Source organism: Pinus tabuliformis, chromosome 5_1, assembly GCF_031772625.1.
Source record: "Pinus tabuliformis cultivar Carrire ecotype Pingquan chromosome 5_1, CPIR1, whole genome shotgun sequence".
In the NCBI taxonomy this organism is placed as follows: Eukaryota; Viridiplantae; Streptophyta; class Pinopsida; order Pinales; family Pinaceae; genus Pinus; species Pinus tabuliformis.
In genome coordinates, this window is record NC_142305.1 from 401065485 (window position 1) to 401079598 (window position 14114).

The window sequence follows — 14114 nt, forward strand, 5'->3', positions numbered from 1 at the left end:
GTTGCTAGAATATGATACCTAGTGTTGTCTGTTTAAGATTGGTCTCATAAGTTATTGGGATTTATTTGATATTAATAAAGCCTTTGTATTTGATTATGTTTCTTAATTATGGACAACAAGATTCTTTACCTTTGTTCACTCAACTATGTGACCATGTCTATTTTCTAGATCAAGAAAGTGATCATTTATAAATGAGAAATCAACCTTGTTTTCTGGTTTATTATTACCCTATATAATTTTCTTCAAGATTTTAAAATTGTGTAAATCAATATATGTAATCTTTTCATCAAAGTGCAAACTGTGTTCCTTTACTAAAATCAGAATACTCTATAAATTAACGCATTTATTTTCCTCTTAGTAGTATACATTGATGCATTTATTTTCCTCTTTGTATGATGTTATTATAGCAAACCAAAACGTGGAATTCACAGGACGAAAATCAATGATTATTATGTTTACAATGTTTATTTTCTTCTTCTAATATAAACCTTGCGGGAATCCCCTGGTCACTTCCCCACATTTATAGATCTTACCGAGTGTAAACTCATTGGAATTTGACCTATGGACATCAAGTGAAGCACACAACAGTGGAAGTTAGTTTGGGACATTAATCCCAAGATCTTCTGCATGAATCTTGAAGAACTTAATGTATGGTTGTGTAGGCATTTAGAACATGATGTTATTCAAGTGAGCTTGTTCTTGGTTACTTGAATGCTAAAGTTGTGGAGTTGTTTTGCATCAATAAATTATACTCAGTACATAATCTTGTTTCTCACTAAATTTGTTGTTCTAAGTCAGTTCTATGGCAATGCATTTAGGAGTTTGATGATTGTGCTTTGAATATTGCACAACTTTGTGTATGAATTCTTACGAAAATTATGTATTAATCCATCTAATAGAAACAAAAAGATCCATACCTATGTGCTTATTGAAACCTCAAAGAACCTCAAAGATCCATGCGATTGGGTTTGTTTAGAATTTTGCAGATGCCCAGCCTATAGAGATGGACCCACATGTATGGTTCTGTAGCATATAGTAATAGTAATTGATGCCATTCTAGTGGGCTTCTTCTTAGTTACTCAAATATGAATTCTGCAAAGTTGTTTTATAGTTAAGAAATTATATATCGCTATGAGGAAATTATTCATTAAATAATCTTGTTGCTCACTGATTTTTGTACTTTTAAGTTGGTGTTATGACATTTCTCTTAGAATGAGTTTGTTGCTTGTGATTTGAAGTTTGCAAGAAATCCATTTTCAAGTTCAAAACTCGAGAATGCAAATATGATTCTTATCTTTCTGAAGATATATATTTCTTACACATAGATGAAGAAGGAAGTCATGCTGAAATTGGCATCCTATTGGATTTGATCCCTGATTTCACTACTATTGTGTATACGTGCATTCAATGTTGATGTATGATTCTATTTTTTCTATGTATCAAAGCTTAAAAAATATTGTGACTGCATTTTTTTCAATGATCAAAGCTCCTAGACACTAACCATTAGCCTAAGAATGCAAACTCACCTCTTAAATCTCTTTATAAAATCTCTTTATAAAGGAATCAGTTTATTTGTACAGGCAATTTTTAATAATAATATAAATTAGTCCTTTATGACAATATCCTTAGTTAGTTGGGTCAATCAGTTGGTGCCATTGTTGCTAGGATGTGGCTTGTAATCTAGCACATTGTGCAGGTCCATGCTATGATTCCCATGGAGCTAAATCACATGACACGAGGGAACATTACATAGAGGATCTTAGATTGTATTTGGGTACTCCTGCCTCCTAAGGGGGTTCACTAGGATGGCTCAGGTGTCGTGGACCTTTGAATTTTCCTAGCGGAGGTTCAAATCTATTAATAGCTTTTAGCTATGCAACCATTGAAAAATTAAAAAGATTGTTATTTAGAACATTTATTGATTGGATGAAATTTATGATTTTCATATGAGTATTATACCTCTAAGCTCCAGTATCTCAATCAGTTGGTGCCATTGTTGCTAGGATGTGGCTTGTAATCTGGCACACAGTGTAGGTCCATGCTCTGATTCCCCGTGTGGCCTTTAATCTAGCACATTGTGCAGGTCCATGCTGTGGTTCCCATGGAGCTAAGTCACATGACATGAGGGAATGTTACATAGAGGACTTGGATTTAAAGCCTGACTATCTATTGAACTTAGATTGTGTTTGGGTACTCCTGACTCCTATGGGTGTTCAAGAGATTGGCTGGCCTAGGGATGGAAAATGCTAGCTAATAGGCCAACAAACAAAGTTTTTTTCTAAGCCAATAGAGTTTTTTCCAAAGATACTCTATAGTTCTTATTTTCTACATGCTAAACTTGTTTTCTTGAAGCTCCCCCCTCATGGCAGGGACTTACTCTGATGCAGCCCTTCTTGTTTTAAATTACTTTTGAAGATAACACTTCAAATTTAGCGATTTTACTTTAATTGTATTCAAAAATATTAATATAAGTAAAATTAAAAAAATAATATCTCTAAACAAATATTATGTATAATAAATATAAAAATCAATTGCAAACTTGAATTAAAATATTTAAAATTAAATTAAACAAGAACCAATTTAATTATTGAACTTTAAATGGTATGAACCAGTTTTTACATTTGAACAAAGGATACAAAGTAGTTGCTCTTGTTTAGTTTAAATATAGTTAAATTAGGGTGGAAAGTAATAAATACATATAGCTTTATGGCTATATATATATATATATATATATATATATATATATATATATATATATATATATATATGTTTATAATGTTAATTTTGTAAATTGTTGTTTAATTTTTTTCTCAATTCTGAATTAATTCTTATAGCTTAGTTTAAATAAAGCTAAATAAGATGGAAAAATTTTCACATATTAATAAAAAATACTTATATGTTCAAATGATAAGAAAAATAAGCATGTTGTGAAGGTATGAAGTCAAAGATAATTAAATCTTCATTGAAAGCTTGAGAGAAGAAAAATATGCCAGTCAATATGTTTTACAAAATATACACCTAATAAAAAAATATGCAAGTTATTTATGCTATGGTTTTTTTACAAAGTAATAACTAGGCTACCAATTATTTAACATTTTCATATTATATGTGGCATAACATAATTGACTAACATTTTTTTTTGTTTTACATCGGGTCTCATATATATATATATATATATATATATATATATATATATATATATATATATATATATAATCATGCGGATGTGAGGTAAAAGTTCCTAAAAGGTTGTAAAACTTGTGTTGAGTAGGCTTGACTTTGAACTTATTATACCATGGACAAGTTCAAGTAAAAAATAAAATTTGTTTGATTTTTGTGGCAATTGGTGGTAATAGTCAAAGGTGGTATTGGAAAAAAATGTTTTTATGACATTTGTTGCCTTAGGACAAAAGTGGAAACCGATTGTTATGAGCCCTAATAAATTTGGTGATAAACAATAATGATTTAAAAATATTATATTCATTTTTATTTTTTTTGCCTTTGGTTCGATCAACGGGTGGTGCTACGTCCACTGGAAAAATCTGGGCTGACGCCCCTCAGGTGTGAGCCTACTGCAAGCCCTGACCCCAAGAGCATTTGGGAATTGATCCTGTGACATTCCATTTGGCGAAACCTCGACTTAACCGATTGAGCTAACCCTTGGGGCTTGAAAATATTATATAAAAAACTATATCATAGGATAATTTATTTTAAAAGATAATATTGTTGATTAGAAGAGTTTTGTGTTTATTTTTTGGTTTAAGATATAATATTATATTATTATATAAGACATAAAGTAGAGCAAATCTTATTTTCCTTAACTTAATATTCTCTGATTAATATAAAACTTAAATTAACATAAATTTATAACTCAAAATATTATTCTAACCAATTTCATAATAATTTTAATTAATTATTTCCGCTAAATTAAAGTTAGAAGTCGACTGCACATTCCATATCAACTTATAACCATTTTTATCATATATAAGATTTCGTTTTCAAAATAAAATATTAACAATTCATTAAATTGTTCTCATGCTAAAATAAATTGCAAAAAAATAAGAATGACTAAACTAGGTGGATGACAATGGTAATGGTAAATTATACGAGCTAGATGTGCTAGATGTACTGGTTATTGGTGTTATTATTAATTATTTTACGATGGTTATTGGTGTTATTATTAATTATTTTACGACCCTCCATGTGGCCATTTGGCTTGGGCATTGCACAGCGGTGGAGAGGTTGATGGCCGCCGGGGCCGATTGGAGCCTCCAGAATTAGCAGGGATGGAACGCTTTGCGTGAGTCGGTGTGCAATTGGTCATAATAATAAGTTACAGTAACACTGGAAAATTATTTCAAATATCTTAAAATAAAGATTTTAAAGACATGTTCTGCCAAACGAGGCTCTATATAAAATTTTATAAATATAGAGAATAGATCAATAAGCCTAATAAGGAGTTGTTTTAATTAATGGTGCATTAATCCCATTTCTTTTTCATGTGAATCAACTATTTTGAAAAAGATGTATTTGGAAAAGAGGATGCTTAAGGAAAATGTGTATGAGTGATTAAATTTTTTTATTTAACCATCATCATGAATTATATTTTACATTGATTTAATCTCTTAAATTAGAGTTTTAATTAAGGAAGTATTTTAATAAAATAAACCGAAATATCATTTACAATCAAATTAGTAAAATACACAATATCTAAAAAATATTTTAAATTTTCAAGGATTGTGTCGAATATTTTTCAATTTTTTTAAAACCGGTTTTTTACTACAAAATTAAGGGCTCTACAAAGTCATATTAGAGAGGCAATAATTTACTATATAGGCTGTTAAGGGATATATTTAAATTTATTGTTGTATATATTTTAGAATGGTGCAGTTTAATAGATAAATGGTTTTTATTTTTATTTTTATTTTTATTGAAATTAGCCAATACAATTTAGAGTAGAATGAAATGGTTGTTTTTAATTTTTTAATTAAGTAATACAATTTAGAGTAAAATTAATTCTTTTTGTTATATAAAGTATGCTTTTAATGTACAATTAAATTTAGTATTCTAATTAATCTTCAAAACATTAGAATTTCACTTATTAAACAATTTATAATTTTTAAATAAAATTGAAAAATAAATAAACACAACTGAAAAATAAAGAAATTGATGTGTCTATTCACAACTTGGTTGTGGAAGATGATCTTTCCAAATCTCCTATTCCTTGGGTGTATCTTTGCACCTGTAGGAACAATTGCTGGTTTTATTTGTTTGTGCACACCTTGCTTCGTTTCAATTCTGCAAGTGGCAAGGAGAACTTGATGGGAATGGGAAAGTGAGGGACGTACCAAAGAGCATGCAACCTCTATTGAAATTGTCATTTAAATATATTTGAAATTAAGATTTAAATATATGTGCAAATTGTTGAATTGAGGCTTCTGTAATCCATAATAGTTGTAAGAATAACTTCGGCGTAAATCACATGTAGACAGACTTTTGTCGACGCGCCAGTGTGGTTCATTCGTAACTTGTCGTGACATGAACCACACTGGTTGGTTCGAAACACGTGACAAAAGTCTGTCTACATGTGATTTACGCCGAAGTTATTCTTACAACTATGTGCAAATTTCTTAGGGTCAGTATTGGTCTCAATATTGTATGACAGTGAAATCATGGCAAAATAAAAATATAACCAATAGAATGTAAGAAAAAAAAATATATATATATATATATATATATATATATATTATAATGTTAACATTAGATAGAGATTTTTAATTTTTGGTCAAAAAGCTATTAATTGGGTAGTCAATGACTTACCCAATGCATAAACTAAGATAAATATTTATTAAAATACAAATCAAAATATTTTAGAATAAAATCAATTTTAAAACATAATTCGGCAAAATTTTAAGGATGAAAAGTTATCTAAACATTTAAAAACTTTAGTAAATCTCATTTGTCCCTAATATACAAACTATAAAATGTTTGGAGATATTTTTATAAAAATATTACAATTTATAATGATTTCATATAATATTTATAAAATTCTGACCATTTTTAAATACGAGATAATATTTAAAAACTTTGGTAAATCTCATTTGTCCCTAATATACAAACTATAAAATGTTTGGAGATATTTTTATAAAAATATTACAATCTATAATGATTTCATATAATATTTATAAAATTTTGACCATTTTTAAATACGAAATAATATTTTTTTTAGAAAAAAATAGAATTATAATTTTTTTTAGAAAAAATATGAAAAATTAACTCACTCATTATTATTATTAAAAAAAAAGAAAAATTAACTCACTCAGCCTAAAATTTTTCTTAATAAAAATTATTTTAGAAAATCAACTATTTTATTCCCAGCCAAAAAAAGACTATTTTGGAAAATCAACTATTTTATTCCCAACAAAAAATAATTCTAGAAAAACTTGTTGAAGTTCCACCTTTGCCAAGAGCCTGTATAACATTAATGTGCATTCCTGAACTTGTAAATTTGTTTGGGTAACATAACTTAGAACCATCTCACCCAAATGATTGGCTGCCTTTTGTGGCTGCTTCTCAGAGCACATACCAGTTATATGCTTCTTGTACACTTCCACAATTGGAGACCAATGCTTGAGCTTCATTTGGTTGTCTAGAATACCAACGGGATGTCGCAAATTTTGTTCTTTGCAAGGCTTGGTCACCAAAGTATTAAAAATGATCATGCTAGACGATTGGTGCTTATCATTTCGCTCCAAAGATCCATGGCCTCTAAATATCTCCTGCCTTTACAAGGACCCTGCATGACAGCAGTGTTAGAGAACTTATTTGGGTAACTTTTGTTGGCTACCATTTGATGGAGAAGGTTCACTGCATCATCCAGCTAGCCTGCCATGCAAAGACCATGAATGATGTACCTGCTATTATTGACAACATCAAGAGCAGAGCCACCCTTACTCTCCTCTCAGGCACCTCTCTAAAAAGCCTGAATGCTCCATCCAATGTCTTGGGGTTGGCCTTGATCAGAAAATTGCAGGTCGATACATATGGGCCAACTTTTGGCGATTTTCGTTGAAGATGGTTGTGTAAGACTGCTGGGTGGGTTTGCATTGGAAGCCTTTATTTCTACGAAAGGTTCTCTATTTTCCAGGGCTAGGGCAACCTGCTTTTCTGTGCTGCGTTAAGGTTTTCTGGAAAATCGACACTGAGACTGTCATGCCTTTATTTCTATTAAAGTTTCTCTATTTTTCCAGGACTAGAGCAACCTCATTTTCTGCCTTTATTTCTATTAAAGTTTCTCTATTTTTCCAGGACTAGAGCAACCTCATTTTCTGCCTTGCGTTAGGGTTTTCTGGAAAATCGATACTGAGACTGTCATGCCTAGGTTCTCTATTTTTCCAGGGCAAGGGACCTGGTTTTCTGCGCTGCGACATTAGGGTTTTCTGGAAAATCGATACTGAGACTGTCATGCCTAGGTTCTCTATTTTTCCAAAGGCAACGGCAACGGCAACGGCAACCTGGTTTTCTGCGCTGCGTCAGGGTTTTCTAGAAAATCGATACTGAGACTGTCATGCCTTTATTTCTACGGAGGGTTCTCTATTTTCCAGTGCAAGGGCAACCTGCTTTTCTGCGTTGCGTTAGGGTTTTACGAGGCTGTCATGCTCCTGAGATCAACTGGTAAAATCGATACTGAGACTGTCATGCCTTTATTTCGACGGAAGGTTCTCTATTTTCCAGGGCAAGGGCATGGGCTTTTCTGCGTTGCGTTAGGGTTTTATGAGGCCGTCATGCTCCTGAGATCAACTGGTAAAATCGATACTGAGACTGTCATGCCTTTATTTCGACGGAAGGTTCTCTATTTTCCAGGGCAAGGGCATGGGCTTTTCTGCGTTGCGTTATGGATTTCTGAGACTGTTATGCTCCTGACGTCAACTGGTAAAAAGGTTATAACGAACATGGATTTTGAACCACACGTGAATCGAACACGCAAACTGGTAAAAAGGTTATAACGAACATGGATTTTTGAACCCGACGTGAATCGAACACGCAACCTTCTGATCTGGAGTCAGACGCGCTACCATTGCGCCACGGATCCATCTTTTCCACACGTTACTGCGATATCGGTCCTCTTAGATAGATTGGATAGCTCCCTGGATGCTACAAGTTATAATACTGCGAGCAAGGAATACTTTCATCCCCTCCGTGTTACATAATTCGTACCATAACCCCATGAAAGACCATACGCTATTGGAGATGCGGGGTACTGAACCCCGTACCTCTCGCATGCAAAGTAAGCGCTCCACCGTTTGAGCTACATTTTTTTCAGTTTTATTCAATCCAAATCTTAACCGTCTTCGATTTGTATTATGTATTACGTATTATGTAGGGATGGAATTTGATGGAAAAATTGCTCGTCATGGGGTGATGTGTTTATCAAATACAATGAATTTTTTTCATAATTGTTAATATGTTTTTTGTTAAGATGACTAAAATAGGTGTTAGACTTGCTTAAACTGTCAGATTTGACAGGTGATTCAGATTTCAAATTCTTGCCCTGCTTACCAACCACGATCGTAACTTCGATCATATGAAATTAATAATTTTTATTATTATTATTTTATAAGAATTGAAGTTTTGGTGATTTGAATTGAATTGAGTATTTTCTTCTAGATTTATGACATTCCAATTTTTGTGCTTACTATTAGTCAAGTATGATAGTTCATATTTAGGACAAATAAGTGATGAAAATTCTCTTAACCTAAGAGAATAAATTGGAGAGGAACCATAAGGGATGAACATAATATATCAAGTTTGTATTAATTTAATAAAATATAATTTGTGAATTTAATATTAAATAAAAATAAATGTCAAGGAATTTAGACTTCTGTGATCCATAACATTGTTTAGATAATCTTCGGCAAAATCACATAACCAATCTTTTGTCGACGCGTTTCGAACCAACCAGTGTGGTTCATCGTCCTGACGATGAACCACACTGGTTGGTTCGAAACGCGTCGACAAAAGATTGGTTATGTGATTTTGCCGAAGATTATCTAAACAAAAATAAATGTCACTAACAAGGTACTAGCATAGATCTATCTTAACTCAGATTTACCAAACGGCCAAAGGAATCAAATCTATTGAGATTTGCACCATGAAAGCTTTAATATCGACACTTAGTAGATCTAAGCTAAGATGGTTCTATGTCGACTATATATATACGCCTTGTGTCAACTCCTTGTTAAGCATAAAAAGAATTCCACATCTCTTTCATTTCGAGCAACACACTAATAAAATGTTTTAACCATAAGAAAATTTATATTTTTAATTGCTTTATACATATTTGACATTGAAATATTTGTAAATAGAGTCCCCCCTCATATTTAGAATTAGAAAGCATCTCTCTATTTCTCTGTGTGCGCTTAATTTTTTTTTGGTATTATCATTATTATAAAATACTACATGTCAATTCCATATTAAGCATTAAAATTGGACATTGGAATATTTTATTTATGGTCAACATTAAAATACATTTTTTCTTCTTCTCTCTATATATGTATGTATGAAGATGGATATGAAGTCATGGCGTAAAAGGGCTACAAGAAGGGTTTTGTTTTTTTTCTGTTTTTTGTTTTTTTTTTTTTTTTTTTTTGGTTGTCTAGGATGCCCTCTTTCTTCGTGTTGATTGGGCCTCCCAATTAGCAAACCAAGACCTATCTCTTTGATATTGCGAGGGTCTTTGGTCCTCCCCCCTTCACCATCTAGCACGTCCCTTTAGGATTGACCCTCTCCTATGCAAAAAGTGTTTCTTTGTTCTTATGCTAGATGGAAAGCGATGTGATGGATCTAGTATGAGGACAATTTTGTTCATGGCCATACTTTTTGGTGGCATAATGAATACCTGCCCCACGTGTCTTCAGTGTCGAATGGTTTTTTAGGCCCTTTTATGTCTTTTGCAATCGTGACAAGTGGTGTTTTGCATGATAATGGCCTGAGATTTTTTGTCTCTTACCTTGCGCCCTTGCTCCCTTTCACTCTTCTTGTTTCCCCTTCTTCCCTGTCTACTCTTGGTTCGAACACAATTTTTCCTCTCCCTTCCTGTGATCCCTTGCATCCCTTTGCGTCGGTCTGCTTAATGTCGTCGCACATAAGGGGCCAGTGCATATGTAAGAGAAGTGATGGAGTGTGCCTCACTATGGACATGGACATTGAAGTGACCAAGATTATGGATTTCGAGGGTAAAACTTTGATTGGATGATTTGGGGTTAAGTCATGCTTAGTGTTATCTTTGAGGAATTGGGTATCATCAGCATGGAAACCACTCGTAGGGTGCGTCTACACTTTCCATGTTCTGGAAAGAGGTTAGATCACCTTCATTTTTCAGTCAAAGGCCAAACGTTTGTGCATCTCTTGTCAAAATTAGAGATAATGTGAGCCCAACCTTTTCTCAAGCCTTAGTTTGTCACCTTTGATCTAGTCAAGGTGTTTATGGAAGAGCTTAGGGTTTACGAAAATCTACCTGTTCTACCTCTTCATTTCTAGAGTTTGGATTTTTTTTAAGTTGTAAGGCATAAAATAGGCTCTTTTGCAGATGTGGGAGAAGGTTTTCTCGTGAAGGAGGAGCATAGTTTGGCTTGGATTCAGGTGGATTTTGTCTCAAAGGAATTCTGGTCATAGAAGTGGAAATATCCATGGGTGATGTGGTGTGGGTTCAAAAAGTGAATTATTGGAAAATCCATTTCAAGTTTCACTAATGACATGAGGTAAGGAAAAAAATACCCTAGTCGCGGTCTCTCGGTCCATCTTGATCCCTCTTTTAACAACATAAAGAAGCCCCATACATCATTTCTTTTGGCTTTGGTTTAGACATGGATAATGCTTAAGAGGAAGCAAAGTTTGAAATCATGAAAGGAAAATAAGCTTCCTTAGCTAGGGCCCTTAGAGCATCCATAACCCTTTCCCTTGGGGCCTCATGATATTCCTCTCCTTTAATTTTAGGGGAAATGGGGGTGCCTGCAAAATCATTCCCCTCAAAAGATTGTTGGAGTCCAAAAAACCAGACATAATTGTGATCTAAAAAACTATGTGCCAATGCCTCAAAGCATGAAATATTCTTGTGGGTATGTTAAAGAATTGGTCTTTCTACCATGTTGATTGAAATGGTTTCCTTGGGGGCTTGATCACAGGCTAGAGCCCCAGTTGTAAGTTGCTCTCTTCTTATTCTTTTCCATCTTCTCTTTTGGTTAAGATGTCTTTCAAAAATCTTCAATTTCCTAATTCTTTTTTAAATATTTATGGCCCTTATGCTAACCAAGAATTGTATTGCAAAGACTTAGCTACTGTGGGAGCCTTTGCAAATCCACACACTATTGTTGGAGGCAATTTGAATTTACGTTGGGTCTTCGGGAAGTCTATGGGCCTAGCCCCCGCCTAGACTCTCTCCATCTATTCTTCTCATATTTTCTTATAAAAACTCATTTAGTGGATTTGAAGCCTTTCAAGATTTCTCCTATGTGGATGAATGGAAAGTTAGGTGGAAGCAAAGTCTCTGAGTGGTTAGATAAATTCCTAGTTTTAGAGCCTCTTTTGTCCTTGGGTTTCTATTTTATATCCTTAGTGGAAGTTTACATGGTTTTAGGTCATAGGCTCATTCTTCTACAATTTTCATTTAATCACGGGTTCAAGGACATACTCGTCCATTTCAATCCATCATAGATGGATGTGGAAGAGTATCACTCCTTGGTAGCTCATCATTGAAGTATTTTAAAATGCTTTGTTTCTTCTTCCTTTATGGATTAATTTGAAAAAAAAAATATCCTTTTTCAAACAAGCTTTGAGGTACTAGGACAAACGAATATTATGGAAAAAGGAAGGAAAGATTGTCCAAAGTTGAAGAGCAGATTGTTGATGTGTTCCCTAGATTGGACTCAAATGCTATCTCGACTGAGGATTTGGATTATATAAAAACCCTAGAAGAAAATGTTGGAAATACTAAGAGGGGGGTTGAACCAATATTTCTTAGAAATTAGCATTTTATTAATCATTTTCAAAGCATTAGTTAATCTTCAATAGTATTATTATTATTCAGTATCAAATAATAAAACGAGTAAACAAAACCATACAACAATGCAGAAAGATAGAAACGGTAGACACAAGATTTTAGGTGGAAAATCCCCTCTGGGTCAAAAACCATCAAACGCTTCTTAGTAATTGTATTCTCCTCTTTTAAAAAAAATAATTACATCAAATTTTCAGCTCCAAATGAAGGAGGCTCCAACCCCTGGTTTACAGGCACAAACTTGAAGGACGCACTAGCAGACACCAACATGAAGGACACACCAACATCCTGTGTTTTATCAACACCCACTGAAAGGAAACACCGATTCCCTGCAATAGGCGCCGACTTGCCCTAGCACCACCCTGCGTCCCTAAATTGTTCTAAGACACCAACCTAAAGGTGACTCCAATCACCTGCCTTGCACCACCCTACCACCCTTAAGAGTCAACGAACGATGTTTCACAATTTTCACACTGGATCCCCCTTTGCTCTAAATCAATAGAAGAATGTTGTAATGAATATAATGATGCTCTATATACTCTATCAAATCCTTGTAACCATTGCCAAATCAAGCCACTAATCAACTGCACATCAAATCTTGTTTATCAATGTTATCACATCAACTTTCAACTGACCAAGCTAACCACTGCACAAATTGCTACCAATGACCAATGCACATCATTGTTGATTTGGGGTAGCATCAAATGTGCTCTAGCCACGAAATTTGGTGGAGAGGTTTGGGCACGTGAGATCTCCAATACCCAGAAAGGGTTTGGGCAGATTCTAAACATATCAGAAGATATTAAAATAATTAATATTTTAAATGGAGTCCCTAAGTCTAAACTTAGGAAAAATAAAATATTAATGTGTATCAATATGAATCTGTGTTAGAATGGTCCAAAAGACATGGATCAAGTCAGATCTATTCTTAGCCGTTGATTAGGGACTTAATCTCGGCCGTTGAGATGTCAACAAGAAAAGTATAAGAGGAGGCTTGAGGGTCACTTGGAGAACACACCAGATGATAATTCATTCTATTCTCTAAAGTAGGGTTTGCTAAGAGAGATAGAATCAATGACTGGGAGAGCAGTTGAGGGGCATTAAAAACAGAGAAGGCAAAGATTGTGTCAGGAGAGCAGCACAACAGCCAAGGAGAGTGACGCAGAGCCAGCAAGGGCTCACGTAGGGCCACACAGAGGCAGCCAAGTGCTGCGCATAGCACCAAGGAGGCCAGCGTGTCTGACGCAGAGACCCAGGAAGCTGACGCAGGTCCTCATAAGGCTGACACAAGTCCTCCTAGAGCTGACGCAGGCCAAGAAAGGCTGATGCAGGGCCAGCGTGAGATAGAGAGGGGCTGACGCAATCCAGATTTAGTAGACATTGGGGTTACAGAGCAGTTTTGTGTTGAGGAGCTACCGGAAGGATTTTCCGGGGTTTCAACCAGGAGATTTCTCTCAAACTGTGAGGCATGGCTGCTAAGGAAATTCTCTGTTGGGTAGGCCAGTTTCGGCACCCAGATTATACTTTGATATTTCTTAATAAGAAAACCCTCAGATAGTTGCACTGGTTTTCCCGCATTGGGTTTTTCGGGGGACATTGGTCCAAAAATAATGGTGTCATGTGGTGTGTTTGTTCTTGTTTCTTTTAGTTAATGATCTGTAATATGTTGAGCATGCACTGGTGTTTATTTTCAGTATTTACTTTTTAAATAACTTTTTAAAGAAAAATAACAAGTAGGTAGGAATAAATCAGAAAAAGTGCATGAAGGGTTTCTAAACTAAGTAAATTTAGAAACTTCAACATGGTATCGGAGCGTGATTGAAGATCACAGGAGGACTAAAAGACATCAACCGAGCGGAGCAATAGCAACAAAAAACAATTTTCCCAAGGTGACAGAAGCTATTTCTAGTAGCGCAAAAACCAAGGAAGTGTGACGTAGAGCCAGCCAGAGCTACGCAGAAGAAGACGGGAACTGCGCAGAGCCTCAGAGAGGCTAGCATTGCTGACACAAAGGGCTAGAGGGTTGACATAGGACATCCCAGGGCTGACGTAGACCCAT

General features: G+C 34.4%; 1 non-coding gene across 1 annotated transcript; it reads right to left on the reverse strand.

Moving 5' to 3' along the window:
• Window positions 1-8020: 8020 nt before the first annotated feature.
• On the reverse strand, window positions 8021-8092 carry TRNAW-CCA (transfer RNA tryptophan (anticodon CCA)). Its single transcript has one exon. It is a non-coding gene; the product is annotated as a tRNA-Trp (tRNA).
• Window positions 8093-14114: the final 6022 nt, after the last annotated feature.